Source organism: Vicugna pacos, chromosome 1 (assembly GCF_048564905.1).
Source record: "Vicugna pacos chromosome 1, VicPac4, whole genome shotgun sequence".
Taxonomy (NCBI): domain Eukaryota; kingdom Metazoa; phylum Chordata; class Mammalia; order Artiodactyla; family Camelidae; genus Vicugna; species Vicugna pacos.
In genome coordinates, this window is record NC_132987.1 from 117,235,712 (window position 1) to 117,253,391 (window position 17,680).

Here is a 17,680-nt window from a genome sequence, read left to right on the forward strand (position 1 = left end):
ATGGAGGGAGTCGGGAAGCCAGGCTGGGAGGAAAGGGTGTGAGGAGGGAGGGAGGTGATGGATGGAGAAAGGAGGCTGCGCCGGGAGAGGTGAGTGGGAGGGGGCCAGGAGAGGCCGCTCAGGGTGGAGGACGGAGGTAACGTGGAGGGAGAGGGCAGGCCGGGGGGCGGGGTGATACAGGTTTGGGGCCTGGGAATAAGCCCTGTGGCTCTTTGGCCCGGTTTAAGACAGAGTCCGGCCTTCCTTCCTTGAGCGATATGTGGCAGATTGAGGAAGGCGCTCTGTATGTTTTTAACGACAACAACCAACATTAACCAGCCTCGTGCCAGGAGTCAACGTGTACTGATACACACAGCCGCTAGCCAGTCCAGGTGGGAAAATAAGGTGAGACTGGTTTCATTAGATTATATTAGGCCTTCATGCAAAAAAGGATTTTAAGATAAATCACGTAAGTTCATAGAATGCAATGGTACATGCACTTATGGACTGTTTTAAAATAAGGGCAGGAGCCATAAAAAAAGAATGAAATAATGCCATTTGCAGCAACTTGGAAACGCCTAGAGATTATCATACTAAATGAAGTAAGGCAGACAAAGGCAAATATCATATGATACCACTTTTAGGTGGAATCTTAAAAAAAAAGACACAAATGAACTTATTCAAAAAACAGAATAGAAAACAAACTTATGGTTACCTAAGGGGAAAAGGAAGGGGAGGGATAAATTAGGAGTATGGGATTAACAGATACACACTATATGTAACAGATAAACAACAAGGACCTACTGTATAGCACAGGGAACTATATTCAGTAGCTTGTGATAACCTATAATGGAAATATGAAAAAGAATAGACATAATGTGTAACTGAATCACTTTGCTGTACACCTAAGACTAACACAACATTGAAAATCAACTATACTTCAGTTTTCAAAAATAATCAAATAAGAGTGGGAAACAAGTTGAAGACAGATGAGCACTGAAAAGGCTGCCTGATGTTCTGGTACATGTGGGTCACCAACTGGACTGTGAGCATCCTAAGACCAGTAGGGAGAGGGAAATGTCAGTTATGATTCACAGTGTTCTTGTCCCCTAAGAGAAGTATAATGATTCCTGATGCTGGCAGTGCTTTCTCCCCTGGTACCTCCTTGTTGTTTTTTAAGACAGTATGTAAAGAACCTCAGCAACTTTGAAACAGGGCCGAGGTTTTCCCTGCGTTGCTTCCTGTTCTGGCCTTTGCTGTAAGTGGGTGGTACGATGCAGTAAAAGCCATCAGGAATGCCACTCCCAAGTCTTTCTTAATCCAAGGACTGTCTTTTAAAATACCTTGAACATTTATTCATCTGCTCAAAATAGCAGTATAGAAAACCCACTTTCACAACCTCAGAATTCTGGTCAGATGACATAGGAAATCCTCCCTAGTACACACAGCAACAATAGATTTAAAAAGAGAGAAACCAAAAAGAAATAACTGGGCTCAAAAACAAGGTAAGTGGACCTTCACAGTGGACCAGAAATGGAAAAAAGATTTGATGATCAGGGCTGAAGCCATATCCTACACTTCCCTACAGGGCAGTGGCAGCTGGAAAGTAGGTTCCAGCACAATAACAAGTCATAAAATTGTGTCATTGGGAGAACAAATGAACGAGTCCCTTCTGTGGAGGGACTTGGTCCCTTCATGATAACACAGGGCTAACAAGTCAGGAATTTAGAAAATGAAAAAGCATAACAGAGTGATAAATCCTAATGTTTCATTAGACAAACACTTCAGATAGCCTTCTTGGAGTTTGCTGATTTATGGCTCTAAGGACCAGTCTCTCCACCCCTGCTAGGAATGGAAAGGTCATCTCTTCTACCTGAAAGTCACAAGCATCCCTAGGTTTTCAGGTTCCTTAAGAGCTTTGCAAACTTCACTTCCCCACAGATGCCACAGCTCCATCTGGCTGGATGAGAACTTTCCAGGCTTGACCTTAGATACTTCAAGATGTCATGGTCTCAGAAGACATCGTAGGAAAATGTTGGGGTCAGCCAGTTCTGGCTTATAAAGAATGGGGACCACAGTAGGTCACTATGAAATGAGAAGCAGGTAAGGTCCCTTCCTGACCCTTGGATTGAGGAGCACTGATACCATTCATGCCCAGGAAGGGATACAGGAAGGCAGGTAGAAGGGAAGAAGAAAGAGTCACACAGCAGGCTCTGTTTATGATCCCACATAAAATGATAGAAAGGCTTAAGGAGCTTAGCTTCATTGTCCGCAGATAGCAAAGAAAAGGGGAAAGATGTCAAAATAAGATATCAGGGGATCTTACTGTATGTGAACCTGATTCACATCCTATAGTCCCTCACTACTCAAAAGTGTGGTCCTTGGATGCTTCAGCATCACCTGGGGATTTACTAGAAATGCAGAATCCCAGGCCTCACCCTAGACCCACTGAATCAGCAACTACACTTTAACAAAATCCCTAATTCATTCACGAAGTTCAAGAAACATTGCCAACGTCCACCTTTGTCATTCCCTGCATCTGGGCTGCTCTAGACGCCTTACAAGACTCTTCACAGATTGTTGTGGAAGTAAAAGATCACAGACTGGGAATGTAAAGCAAGATTGTCATTTATAAGAACATCACTGCAGGGAGAAGGGCATTGCTCAACAGCCAGTGTCTGAAGACCACCTCAGTAACCCATCAAAATGAATGGCTGTCTCTAAGAACAGCCTTCCCAGACTCAGTCTCTAGTCTCTAGCCCTTAGGAGGCATGCTCTGGAAATGATGACTGGGGACAAGGCAGAGTGTAAACCAAAAGAGTATCACTCCCCTAGGGGATGCTGTCCTGCCCCCCATTAGATAGATGATTGCTCCTCCCCAGAGGAGGCCTGGTATACTGACATTAGCTCTGTCTGAACCTGGAAAGCATTCAGAAAACTAATCAGTCAAATGGCTAGAGCTGAGAAGTTTGCTTTTAAAATAAAGAATCCCAGTCTAGGAGGAAGTGTTGCGTAGATGCTGCAATTTAAACAGCTGTAACTAAACAGTTCACTTTTAGCAGTTAAAGTACATATTCTCTGTTTTGTAGATAAAAGAAATCTATTTCCTCCACAACATGTTGGGCTGCAAATGATATTCAGAGATCCCCAGGGTCTTAAGAACGGCCACCTATTTGAAAAGTTGCCCTCCAAAACAATAATTTAAAAAGAAAAATGCAATTTTGGACTGACCCGAAACAGAATAGATTAGAGGCTTGGGCCATGTCCAGGGCATCAAAGGGAAGCAAAGTAGTCATTTAAATCTTGCTGATTAGCAAATGCTCAAGCTAAAGGCCGGGGAAGAGCCAGCCAGCACCACCCCTACCCTTCATCAGAAGTTAATTTTGGAATCCCAATTTTTAAAAACCTTTATTCCAAATAGGAAAATTTTGTATTAAATGCCTTTTAAATTTCCACAAGTGATTTATTATTGTATAATGAAACTAAGAAACGTATTATTCTAATTGCATTTTATTTTAGTAAACTTTATTTTTGCTTTTGTAAGTTTTATATTTATCAGAAGGACTCTACACCAGAGTTGTCTGTAATTAAAAATACAGGTAATAGTAAAGGCAAGATGTGTACTGTGGCCCAGGAATTAAAAGATGCTTTCACATAAAACCTTTAGAGCCTATAGGTGATTTGTCATTATTTCTCAATTATGTAAGTAATAGCGATCTATATCAAAATAATAGCTATCTCCCTGATCTCCTGCAATAAAAAGAAACATATCGGCTGTTAGTAGGCCAGGGTAACACTACCTGGGAGAATCACGTGAGTTTATTCACTATAAATCTTGGTAGCACAATATGAAACACCTATTAAATTGGCGAGAGAACGTTAATACATTTTTAAACACAATCTAAGTTTTAAGATGGGATTGATTATAGTAAAAACGTATTTTCCAACTGTAAAAGATGTGCATTCTGATATTTTCAAAAATCAAATAATATGCAGAACCAGTTAGTTCGGCTAGAGATCACACATGTGTGAAACTTTTAACTGTGTTTTAAGTGACAGTAAATGGACATGATAGGGGTGAAATGAAACATATACAGGATGTTGTACATTGTGCTGTTTCAAAACAGAACAGCAATGTGGATGGACCACCCCACCTCCAGGATCTGAAGAAGAGAAGGAAATGCTTGCTAAATGTTGCCACCTTCTACAAACCATCAGCTTTTAGAATACCGGTACCCTCAAGCTGAAAGCACAACGAAACAGTAGAACTGAACCCCCCCATCAGATGACTATTTAAAGAGCTGAATGAGAGATTATTAGTCACTAGGGGGCTGAGAACCAAGGGGACTGTACAGAAAACCTTGACCTCTATTCAGTAGCTTTAACGCTCATATTTATATCATACTGTTATTTTAGAACAGATTGTCAGATGGAGCAAAAAGCAGTTTTATTAGTCAAAATAAAGAGAAAGGAGATAAAATTAAAGAATCAAAAGAATTTTAAGTTAGAATACCTTAAAGTATTGAAAATAGTTTATGTGAACTCATGTCTTTAAGAAATGCCTTTTCAAGCCTTGTTCATTGATACGGCCTCAGAGTAACTTTACCCCAAAATGCACCCTAGTGCAGATACCAGTATATGTGCTACTTTTTCCATTAAGAAGGGGGAAAAAAAAAGATTCTTGGAGAAGTGGCTGATTCAGTGTTAGGAGAGGTTCCTGATAAGCTGGGACACCTTGTGCCAGCAAGCAGAGAGGCTTCAAAGAAAAACAGGGTCCTGTCAAAAGGATGTTGGAGGGGGAGGGTATAGCTCAGTGGTAGAGTGCATGCTTGGCATGCATGAAGTCCTGAGTTCAATGCCCAGTATCTCAATTTAAAAAATAAATAAATAAATGAACCTAATTACCTCCCCCCAAAAAAATTTAAAAATAAATACATTTTTTTTTAAAAAAGGATCCTGGAGCCAATCCTAAGGGACCCCCTACTCGCCAAGTTAGGACAATTTGAAATGCGCCAAAGGTATGAAGAGCTGTGAGTGCAGGATGATCCACAATAAAAGGCGGAGTATTCTAAAAGAATGCAGAATAAGATGTTCTGGCTGAGTCTTGTTACTTGGTTATGTCTGTATTATTGATTCATGTATTATACTGATGAAGGTCTGTAAATTGTAAATTCTTCCTTTAGAAGGCTGTTCCTGACCCAAGGGAGGATCAGTACTAAGACCCCCTAAGCTGTGATGCGAAAGCAGAGAGAGCCACGTGAATTAACCAAAATTCAGTTCCATCTCGTTTTAAGGTTCCTGAAGAACTGGTTGGTCCTAAAAATAGGACAGAGTACAAGATTTCATTAGGTCCAAAGATCTAAAAAATTAAACGTATCTGGAGAACTGATCAGCCTGTGTCGAGCTTCTGGCTCCTTTGAGCAGATAGAAATAAGTAATGTTTGACTTGAATCCGGAGAGAGGCTATTTGATCACGCTCCTTGAGGTTACAGAATCATTGATATGATGATAATCAGTGGGATTCAATTCTCATTAAAGACGCAGGAAGGTGGGGCGGGGAGGGTGTAGCTCAGTGGTAGAGCTCATACTTAGCATGCAAAAAGTCCTGGGTTCAATCCCCAGAACCTCCATTTTTTTTAAAAAAAAGTACAAAATAAAGACTCAGGGGGAAAAAAAGCAAGTATCTCTGGTGATAAACGATCTTAGTTAACTAGGACAGTAACTGTTTTTTTTAATAGCATCCATCTCCTAATTCAATAAAATTTTGTGTTAAATATAAAAAGCCTTGTAAGAAGCAAAACCATAGATTTATATTTCTGGATTAACAAGCAATGTGTGCATATTTGGTATTTATATGCTTGAAATGTGTTAGAGAATGTGGCCATTTCAGGGACAGCCTTACAACTCTTAATTTGAAAGAGGTCCTTGCTTTTAAATGGAAACCCTACTGAGTTGATGAACTGTACTGAAACAGCCAAGAGAATATCGGGTTTGCCATACAGATAAGTTCAATGTGCTAGATATATGAGAATTGTTTAATTGGGAAGTTTAAGTACATTTTTTAAAAAAGGAGACTTAATTTAGTAAGGACTTGAGGCCTGGACCAGACACTGAACACCCACTGCAGGCGGACCCTCCCCCACATCTCACTGTGTCCATGTCCCTCTCGTAGTGGAGGAAAGCGGTTATAATCTCTGGAAAGGCATCTCATCAGATGCAAGTGTGTCCACAGAGGAGGAGGAAGAAATCAGCCCCTCCATAGAAGACAGAACTCGTGTCAGTAGTTGGAGAAAGGAAAATGCTCCACAAAATGACAGATCCTAAACGTTTTTTTGGACAAACACTGTGACCCCTTTCAAATAGCCTTTTGAAGTCCCAGGACCACAGGGTCTGCCTTTCCCTCCCCTGCTGGGCATCCTGAGGCCTCCTTCCCTAACCTGTGTCACAAAGCCCCTCCTTCCCTGCTGCGCACCAGGCACTTCCTGGAGTGAGGGGGAGGCTTCACTTACATACAGAGAACACCCATGAGGGTGACAGATTCAAGATCTGGGGTGTGATGAGCGCTCCCTCCTTCTCTCCTGCAGAGCAGCTCTTGCTTTTAAATCACATGCACAGTTTATTTTCCGCAATAACCCAGAACACTAACTATAATAAATACAAATTGACACGTAGATTCAGCAGTGTCACTGGACACTATCAAGGAAAGAGACATTCTCCAAAGCTACCTGAGAAAGAAAAGATTGCTTCCAAAGTCAGAGCAATTAGATAGAAAACAATGGAATAATAGCTTCAAAATACTGAGAGAAAATAACTTAGCCTAAAACTGTTGACCTTCCCGAACGATCATTCAGGTAGAGAGAAGAAAAAAAGATATTTTCAGAAATATGACTTCAGGCTTCAGTTTACCACATACAGCCTCTCACTAGAGGATGTACTTTAGGAGAAAGAAAAGTTAAAAATAGATAAATGGATGGACAGGGAAAGTGTGACATGCAGGACTCAGGAATCTAGAACTATAAAGGTTTTAGAAGATAGAATATCTTTATGACCTCAAACTAGGGAAAGAATAGTCAGTCAAGATACAGAGACCACTAGTTATACAGGAAAAGACAGAATACATTACAATGAAGAACCTTGAGGGGAGGGTATAGCTCAGTGGTAGAGCGTGTGCTTAGCACCCTCAAGGTCCTGGGTTCAATCCCCAGTACCTCCATTAAATAAATAATTAAATAAAAATCTAATTACCTCCTTCCCCCCAAAAAAATTTTTTTAAATAAAATAAAATTAAGAACCTCTATTGAGACACTATAAAAAAGACACGCTCTGAAATGAGAAAAGGTATTTGCACAACACAAATACTTGATAAAGTTTTCATATCTGGTCTATATAAAGAACTTAAAGTCGATAAGAAACAGTCAGAAATAATGGGGGTAAGGGCGCTTAATAAGCACTTCAAAAACCTTTTGGCCGGTAAACATGAAGAGGTGCTCAATCTCAAAAGTATGTACAAATTAAAACCTCAACTGAGAATTGGTATAAATCCATCAGGTTGACAGAGATTCCCTTCTTAACCCCTAGAATTGTAGCTTCTACCCTCATTGCTCAAAGATCTAACCATTCTCCATCTTTCTGCAGTGTTGGCCTCCCTGGCCATGGTGCCTCGACCAGTCAGGGAAGCAGAAACCACTGACAGGGATTCGATACTGAGAATTGGCTACAAACACTCCAAAGGTGCTAACACTCCAAACACAGGGCTCTGAGGGCAACCCAGAGAATAGAAATAGCAGAAAGGCACTACCGGCCTGCAAGGAGATGGATTGACTTCAGCCTGGGAGCTGGGGGCTCCTGGTGGAAGCCGGAACCTCATGAATCTGTCCCGTGGGAGATTCAGCCACAGAAAAAGCAGCTGCTGCTGCGGGCACCGCCGGAGCTGGGGGGACAGGAGAGTTCCCCCCGCTTCTCCACGCCCCTGGCCTCCTACCCGCCCCTTGGCTGAACCCCTTTGGAAGCCAGACAGCAGGGAGCCTGAAAGAGCCTCCTTCCTCATGAATCACTGGAGAGGGGACTCATGGAAAAGAGGCCAGTAGCCAGCCCCTGTCCTTCTGAAACTCTTCCCTGGAGCTCTTTTTAAAACTCATTTTCTGTTTCTATTCCTATGTTATGGGCTGAATTGTAAGGACCCCCTCACAGCCCCAGGACAAAAATTCTTCCACTGAGGTGCTGACCCTCAGCACCTCAGCATGTGACTCTTGGGAAACAGGGCCTTTGTAGTGGTGACGAGAGTAAAATGAGGTCACTCGCATGGGCTCCAACCAGCGTGGCTGGAGTCCTCAGGAGACTGCGAAGACACAGTGAGAAAAAGGCCACGTACGAGGCAAGGGAGGAGTCCTCGGAAGAAACCAGCTCTGCCAATACCGTGATCTTGGACCTCTGGCCTCCAGACTGTCAGTTTCTGTTATTTAAGCCAGTCTGTGGTCCTTTGTTATGGCAACCAGAGCTGACTCATACACCCTAGTTCTCAGCACCTCTTCTGTGTCTCTGACCCTTTGAACACATGGGGCACACTTGAGCCTTTGCCCCCAACATCTGGCCTCACCTACATTCTCTTCTTGGGTGGTTCCATCTGCCCACTCAGTTTCAGTGGCCACCCCTCTGGCCACAGTGTTCAGATCCTCTGGCCTCTCCCAGGCTCCAGTGCCACAATCGTGGCTTCTCCATATCTCTACTTGGATAGTCTCTTGGTGTCTCAGAAGCAACATGAATAAAGCCAGATGCATTTTTCTCCCACAGATTACCTCTTCATCTTGATTTCTGTCTCTATTAAGGACATCACATTCTCCTTTTCACCTGGACCTAGAACTTAGTCATCTTGGAGTCCCTCCTCCTCTCAATCCCGCATCCTGTTTATTTCTGTATCAGTTGGTGGTACCTCCACACAGTGTCTCACGGGTCTTCTCTTTCCATCACTGCTCCTCCAGTCCAGGCCTGCATTCTGCTCTCATTGGAAATAATGTGATGCCTCCTTGCTAATCCCTGCAGGACTCCTGTGTTTGACTCTAAAGTGCAGCCCTGATCCCATCACTTCCCTTCTCAAACCCTTCAGTGGCCACCCCTGCCCACCAGCAACTTCAGGGGGTCCTGCCTGGTATTCAAGACCTTCCATGGTACCCACCTAGCCTCCCCTTAGTGCCATCCATCCATTTACTTACTCCACAGCCGCCAGGCACCAAGCACTGCTCATCACTGCACGCTCTTTCATTTAACCCTCTCAATAATCCTGCAAGAGAGCTCCTGTCCCCAACAGAGGAGGAAATTGAATTTTAGAGCAACTAAGTGACTTTCTCAAGGTCCCACAACTACTAGGTGGGGGAGCTGGGGGCTGAATTTATGTCTTTCTGGCTCCGAAGTCCTTCACTTGATAAACTAGGCACCTGGGAGCAAAGAATGCTGCATGCACAACAATCAATAAGTAGAAATGAGACTCAACGGTGGCAGAAGGTTCAGGATGTGCCCCTGCTGGCCCTGAGGACAGCCGTTTATATGCAGATCAGATGGGCTGGGTGGCATTTAACACCGAGAAAGCTGCAGGTGGGATTTCATTGACATCACCAGGGCAGACAGCTGGCTCTGAAAACAAACAAAGCATACATAGTCCAGTAGACAGAAGGGACTTCGGACACATTTTCTGTCCAAGAACCGAATGTCACTAATTCATTTTGTTTTACGGAACCTCAAGTACAGGAAAATCCCAAGTTAGAAAACGAGTCTAGAAATGCAATGTGGGATCCTGAATTGGCTCCTGGAATAGAAAAAAGGGCTTTAGTGGGAAAACTGGTGAAATCTGAAGTCTGTAGTTTGCGTCTTTTTTGTAAGTCCAAAATTGTTTCCAAATTAAAAGTTATGAAGATTAAAGGATGACCTTCCACTGAATTTCACTGGCACCATTCCCCCTGTGCCTAACTAGCCGTGCAGTCTTAAGCACATCGTTTCATCTCTCTGGATCCCAGTTTTTCGACTACTTGAAAAAGCAGGAGGGACACAAACCAGATCGTCTCTAACTTCCTCTTCAAGCTCAAAACTTCTCAGATCCTAATCGTTTACAATGTGATTCAATTTACGAGGATTTGGTTTGCAGTGGCCTCTTACTCACCTCCATATCCCCGGTATTTGGCACTGCAGTAGCACACAGTAGGTGCTCCATAGAAGGTTTTAAAATTAAACTGGCTGATAACTCTATTTGTAAAGTGAGGTAGAACTGTGATCTCTTTTACCCAGTTGACCACTAGAGAGCGAAATACTCAAAATTTTCTCCAAAGAAAGCAAATTTATCTTCCTCCAGCAGAGGGGAGTGGTCCTTTACATCCCAGACGTAAAAATCTCTTTCTGTTTGGGGAGGAGAGTCAGGACCTTCAGTTGGGGTGATTAGTACCATAAGTTTCCGGAAAACCAGACAACATCACACACACTCTCAAAGCACACAGCAGCCTCAAAGCTATAAACTACCTCAGTGGATCAGAGACAGCTGCGAACGGGTGAGCCCTGCTCACTTGCTCTGAGTATAGTTTGTCTTCCTAGCAATCCTGAGCCATTTTCTTAACAAAGATCTCGCTTTTATTTGGTTTTAGGGGCAGGAGGGAGGTGATTAGGTTTATTTATTTCGTTATTTTTAGAGGCAGTACTGGGGATTGAAACCAGGACCTTCTGCATGCTAAGTATGCGCTCTACCACTTGAGCTATACCTTCCCCACAAAGAGCTTACTTTTCAAGGGCCAGGTATGGAGGTCGAATGAACGGGAAAATTGACTAAAACCTTTACAACTAAAATGAGAAAGAGCATTAGCAGCCCAGCACCCAGGGCTGAGCCTGTGTGAGCTGCTGTTTTGTGTGGTCAAGCACTAGAGACCATGGTCTGAAGTCAGGCATCCAGCCCCAGACCCCCAACTACGCACACACACGTGAACGCAGACAGTGGCCCCGTGATGGTGAGCTGGTCCTGTTTCCACAGCTCTACTGCAGGAATAATAGCATCCACAAGGTGTCAGCTGTGAGGATGAAGGAGATGGGCACCAAAAGCTGAGGGCTAACTGTTCTGATCTGATCGAGGAACAGCCCACGTGGACCAAGTCAACTGGAATAGAAGAGCAAGGCACTTTCATTTCATCCTCATGAGAACTTCAGGGTGCGGGAAGCTCAGACTCTGAGGTCTATGCACAAGGGGGCTCTTTTCCAGGAGATGGACTTGCCTTTCTTGGGCAGGGAAAAGAGCATCTGCCTAAAACTTTTCCTCAGCTGGTCAATCACGTGCCTGACGGACCCACCACTTGAGTCACTTCTCCAGGTTAAGTCATTTCATCTCTCAACAGAGTAAGATTTAAACTGAAGTCAGTGTCAAGCCCTGGGCTGCTGCTTTTAATGGGGTCTGTCACGTTAATTTAGAAAATTCAGAGTAGGACCCCGCAGTGTGTAGGACGGAGGGCAGAAACACTCTGATACAAACTACATCCTGATGATTTGCTGGGTGGCATCCAGGACAGGGCATCTCTGAGCCCTGCGAAGGGGGTAAGAAAGAACAAAGAGACGAGCAGGGCGGCATCAAGGGAGAACTGGGGAAGTAAAAGGACTGGGGGGTCAAAAGCTAAAAAGGCCCTAAGGCAGAGTGCCCTGGGAGTGTGTGTGTCACGAAGCAAAGCACAGATGAAGATGTGTCACCAAGCAAAGCACAGATGAAGATGACTATCAAAAAGCAGACTCAACCTGAAATGGCAGACACTGCAGTGACACCCAGGACAGCTAGGTTCTCCTTGTGGCTGAAAGCTGCACAAAAAGGCCAGTGAGTCACATAATAAAAATCTCTTCTCAGCCAACATTTTCCCCTAGAAACTGAAACTTCAGTGTTTAGAGAAAGCCAATCACTGTTTAAAAGGAGGAGGAAAAAAAAGTCATACCTATTATAAACCGTTGCTACTGGAAATTTCATGGGTCTGGGAAGGGAGGTTTGGTGGAAAGAATCACTGGGAGCATTCATGCAGCCCCTCTCGTCCGCAGCCTGGGCTTTGCTGCTTTATTCGCTGAATTTGTTTCCATAGAGGCACCACTATCCAGTCTCCAGGAATGGGTCCAGGGAAGCTGCAGTGCCCCTGGTTGATGTCCCTTGCTTTGCAGGACAAACTTTGATCTTTAAAATGCCTTTATACAAACACTGCTTCTTAGCCCCAAAAGCTAAAAGTTTATAATAAAATAAGTTGGTGAAATAAAAAGAGAAAATGTGGTAAAGGAAGAAGCAACTCGGTAACCACAGGGCTGCGATGTTCCGTGTTTATAAAACGCCTATAAAGCCCTAAGTAGAGGACGAGCCGTTTCCTGGCCAAGCCAAGAGCCGATGATGCAGCTAAATTGGAACTGCTTTATGCAGCCCGCTTTGAACAAGATTCCAGCCCTGGAAAGCTGACTGCATCCAGCCCCCAGTCAGGCATCTTGAAAATGAAAAAAGCAAAAGCATAAGAGCAAGCTGTGATTAAACTATTCCTTCCTATAAATAACTCCCTCCCGGGCATGATCAAAGGCAGGAAACCCGAGCCCTTTCTTAGGCGACCTACCGACCAGCGTGCCCCCCGCGCCCTGTCCCTTTACCTGGCGCGACAGAGCCCCGGGAGTCCGCTCTGCACGTGCCTGCGGGCCGAGCCCCGGACCCCGCCGCCGCCGCCGCCGCCGCGCTCCCGGCCTCCGGGCCTGGCACCTGTGCCCGGCGCTGCACCGAGGCCAACGGAGTGGGCGGCCGCCTCGGAGATGCACCCGAGGGCAGAGCAGCGGGGGCGTGGGAAACGGGCTGTAGGAAAGGGCAGGTCGGGCTTCCCCTCGGTGGGGCCCCGCTGCCCAGGCACAGCCCCGAATCCTGACCGCTCAGGCCCCCGCTGCCCACACTGGCGGGGGCTTCTGTCTGGTCCGGACCAGCCTTCCCGCTGCCCTCCTCCACTCGGCGGCCAAGAACACGGCCTCGCCTGCCCCAGCAGCCTCCTGCCTGAAAAACTGAAATATTAGGTCTTGCCTTAAATGTCAAAATGTCACCTCCTTGTGGGTGGCAGGAGGCCCCCTTCCACACTCGCCTGCAACAACACACAGCCACCCCTGTCACTGCCGGTACAATGTGTCTGCCTTCCCCTTGAGACTGGAAACCCTCGGGGGGCAGGGACAAGATCTGTCTGTATTTCTGACTCAGCAAAGGTTTTTGCTGAATGAGTGAGGAAAAAAAGTAGCCAAGTTGGGCTGCTTTTGATAGGATGTCTGGAGAAGGAGTTACAGGGTATGGGGCTTAAATTGCTTACTCAGTGGATTTCTTTTCCCAGAATTACTCCTTCCTTCATTACAAGAGTCATTGAGATCTGGATCTATTAACTCTCACTTCTCCTTTACTAAGGGCAACACCTAGAGACGAGGGATTCTTATTTCTGCCATCTGACCCCAGAATCCTTCACTTTCAGCACAGCAACTTAAAGCAAGGTCTTGAGGTTTTCTTCTCTGCTAGGAAATAGGGAATTCATTATTCTGTGGTGGGGCCCAGACTGACACATGGCATCAGTTATAATACTCGCCCCAAAAGGAAGAACAATGGTGTCTGACCTCCAGGGAAGGGCTTATGGATGGTGGGCAGTGACTCCAGGTAAGAGAAAATCTCAAGTTGAGATCTACCGTCACTGCTAAGGTTTCTGATAAATGGGAGGGCTGAAATTCAGGGGTGATCAGAATCAACATTTTCAATGATTTTTTGATGCCTACAAAATAGTCCACTTTTGAGTGTCCCAAGATTTGTTTGGCCATTCTTCTGTTGTTGGGACTGTTTTTTCCCCAAGTGTTTGCTCTCCTAATGCTAAAAGGAACAGTCCTATACAAAACTTTCTAGCCACCCTTCTGGTAATTGTTTGGGATATATTCTTATGCTCCTATAAGTAAGATTATTGGGCCAAAGGACAGGAACATTTCCAAAACTATGGAAATATAAAGCCTGACTTCTTACCTCAAATGTTGTACAACTTTATCTTCTAATAAAAGACAGGGCTTAGTTTAGCACACTTTTGTCAATAGCAAGCATTTTAATACAAGTTTTAAAACAACTTTGCTGTCTTGATTAATGAAAAATGATATCTCTTTAAAAGATTAGCTTTCCTTTTGAATTACCAGAAAAACTTTTATGTTAGTTGTTTTTATTGAAGTATAGTTGATTTCCAATATTAATTTCAGGTGTACAACATAGTGATTCAATACTTTTAATAGATTATACTCCATTTAAAGTTATTACAAAATAATGGCTATATTTTGCTGTGCTGTACAAGACATAATTTTTGCTTATTTATTTTATAATAAGTAAGTAGTTTGTATCTCTAGGTACCCTACTCCTCTCTTGCCCCTCCCCTCTTTCCTCGCCCCACTGGTAAACACTAGTTTATTCCCTATTATCTGGGTATCCATTTCTGTTTTGTAATATACATTCATTTGTTTTATAGAAATGTTTTTCTGTTGTTTTACTGGTCATTTGTATTTTTTATTTATAAATTATCTGTTCATATCCATTGCCATTTTTCTTTTTTTTTTGGTTATTGAATTATAGTCGACATACAGTACTGTTAGTTTCAGGTGTACTACATAGTGACTTGATATTTGCATACATTATGCAATGATCACCGTAAGTCTAGTAACAATCTGTCCTCCTACAAAGTTATTACAATATTATTGACAGTATTTCTTATTCTGTGTATTACATCCTGTGGCCTATTTATTTCCTAAATGGAGATTTGTACCTCAATCCCCTTTACCTATTTTGCCTCACCCCCTCAACCACCCATTTGGTCTCTATATCTGTGAGTCTGTTTTTATTTTGTTTGTTTTGTTTTTTAGATTCCACATATACGGTATTTGTCTTTCTCTATCTGACTTAGTTCACTCACCATAATACCCTCTAGCTCCATCCATGTTGTTGCAAATGGCAATATTTCCTTTTTTATGTCTGAGTAATATTCCATTATACAAATCTGTATACCACATCTTCTTTATCCATTCATTCATCAATGGACACATTAATTAATATGGGTTGCTTCCATATCTTGGCTGTTGTAAACAATGCTGTAATGAACATTGGCATGCATACATCTTTTCAAATTAGTGTCTTTAGATAAATACCCCAAAGTTGAATTGCTAGATCATATGGCAGTTCTATTTTTAATTTTTTGAGGCACCTCTGTGATGTTTTTCATAGTGACTGCACCAAATTACAATCCCACCAAAAATGTACGAGCTTTCCCTTTTCTCCACGTCCTCACCAACACTTACATATTGTCTTTTTTTATGATAGCTTTTCTGACAGGTATGAGGTGGTATCTCATTGTGGATTTGGGGGGGCAGTAATTAGATTTTATTTATTTATTTTAATGGAAGTACTGGGCATTGAACCTAGGACCTCATGCATGCTAGGCATGCAGTCTACCACTGATCTATACTCTCCCTTCATTGTGGTTTTGATTTTTATTTCCCTGATGATTAGTGATGTTGAATGTCTTTTCATATGTCTGTTGGCCATCTGTATGTCTTCTCTGGAAAAATGTCTATTCAGGTATTCTGCCTATTTTTTAATTAAGTTTTTTTTTATGTTGAGCTATATGAGCTCTTTATATATTTTGGGTATTAACCCTTAGTAAACATATTGTTTGCAAATATCTTCTCCCATTCAGTAGGCTATTTTCTCATTTTGTTGATAGTTTCCTTTGCTGTGCTAAAGTCCATTGCCATTTTACTCTGGGCTGGCATATACTTCTGGTATGTTTTTAACCCAGGTTATCATTTGCCTTTTAATTTAGTTTAAGATGATTTTTTCTTTTCTTTTTTTTTTTTTATTGGAGGTACTGGGGATTGAACCTAGGACCTTGTGCATGCTAAGCATGCACTGTACCACTGAGCTATACCCACCCTCCTAACATGATTTTTGATGCATTATTTTTGCATTTTAATTAAATAAAACCTCAGTTTTTTTATGACTTTTTCCATTGATGTTATGTTTAGAGAGTCCTCCCCCAACTTCTCAAACTATAAATATTCCCTAGTACTTATAATTCTTAAATGGTTATATTTCAGATTAGACTATCATCTTGAAGGCCTCTTCTAATTCTAACATTTTATGGTTTCCTGATTTTATCTACATTGCAATTTTCAAATTCAACATACAAAAATAGTAGACACCAGTGATTTCTCTAAATTGTAACCTACTACTCAGCACATTCAGTAGAATTTCTGTAACCTATATGTGAGGTACGATGTCTAGTAATAAAACGTTCATTGTGTACCCACCCCTCAGTGTAAGAACTAGAATATTGCCTGATAAGCTTGACAGCTTACTGAACTTGCACTCATATAAAATTCTAAAGACTTTTTTCCCTAAAAGTCACTAATCCTAATTCTGTACTTTTGCTGCTGATATTTAAAACCAGTGTCAACATGTTTACTCCCGTTAAATTGTATCCTGCCGACTGCACCCCTTGGATCTAGCCAACTGGGACCTGCCATCCTAATGATTAACCACCCTCCTAGATTTTCATCACCCATGAAAGGTGGCATTGCCCCTGGAGAAGCTTTGAAATCAAATAAAGTGATAAACTGTTTCGTAAACACTTCATCCTGGCTATGTTTCCTGGAGATTTTACAGTGACTTTTTTATTTAAAGATTGGGGGGGGCGGGTAATTAGGTTTGTTTGTTTGTTTTTAACAGCGGTCCTGAGGATTGAACCCAGGACCTCGTGCATGCTAAGCATGAGCTCTACCACTGAGCTATATACCCTCCCCCCCATACAATGTACATTTAAAAAAAAAAAAAACTTTGTACTTCTTGTCTACCCCATCCCCCAGCCTCCCTATCCTCAATTTTACATTTATTATTCCCTCGCTTTAAAAAAATTATTCTTAATACAAATGGATGCATCTCTATACAGTGCATTGTTTTGTTTTTTAGTATTATAAAAATTATATTATTCAATAAGTAAATTTCTGAGGCTTGCATTTTTTTCCACTCATTGCTAAGATTCACACATATAATTGTGCATAGCTGTACTTTATTCATTTTCACTGTAATATAATATTCTATTGTATGACTAACCATAATTTGTTTAGCCATTGTGCTACTGGTGGACACTGGGTTATTTCCAGCTTGTTTGCTGACAAACAATGCTGCTCTGATCATCCTCTTGTCTTCGAGGCCCATAGGCAAGTGTTTCTCTGGGAACAGACCTAGAAGAATCACTGGATCAAATTAATGCTCAGTGTTAAAAGATAATGCTAAACTATCTTCCAAATTAGTTATACCAATTTACATTCCCATTACCAGTGATTTTTGTTTCAACTCAGTATCTTTTAAGCTAAATACTTTTTCTTTTTGATTTTAGATTGATACTGATTTTCACAGCTGTCTTGGTGAATTCCAAGGTTCTTGAACACAAAACATCACATTGTGGTTCTTAGGAGAATCCTCCAGAGGCAATGAGCCAGCTAATCACAAATCCCTTATTGTCCAACATTTAAATTTAGGCCACGGCAGCTTGGATTAGACCCATGGGTCCTAGGACAATGGCAGGGTGTTATTAACCTAAAAAGTCTGCTGGAAGCACAATGTGTGGAGTTTTCCAGTAATACGAGAGAGTCCTTTGCGTGAGCAGCTGCTTTCAGA

At 42.5% G+C, this 17,680-nt stretch overlaps 1 long non-coding RNA gene across 2 annotated transcripts; it reads left to right on the forward strand.

Annotated features, from left to right (window-relative positions):
• The first annotated feature begins 8 nt into the window (after positions 1-8).
• On the forward strand, positions 9-16,634 carry LOC140698664 (uncharacterized). Of its 2 annotated transcripts, none has more exons than XR_012076475.1 (3): positions 9-89; positions 232-384; positions 16,452-16,634. It is a non-coding gene; the product is annotated as an uncharacterized lncRNA (long non-coding RNA). The 2 variants fall into 2 exon arrangements; XR_012076474.1 differs by lacking the exon at positions 16,452-16,634 and adding an exon at positions 7,615-8,768.
• Positions 16,635-17,680: the final 1,046 nt, after the last annotated feature.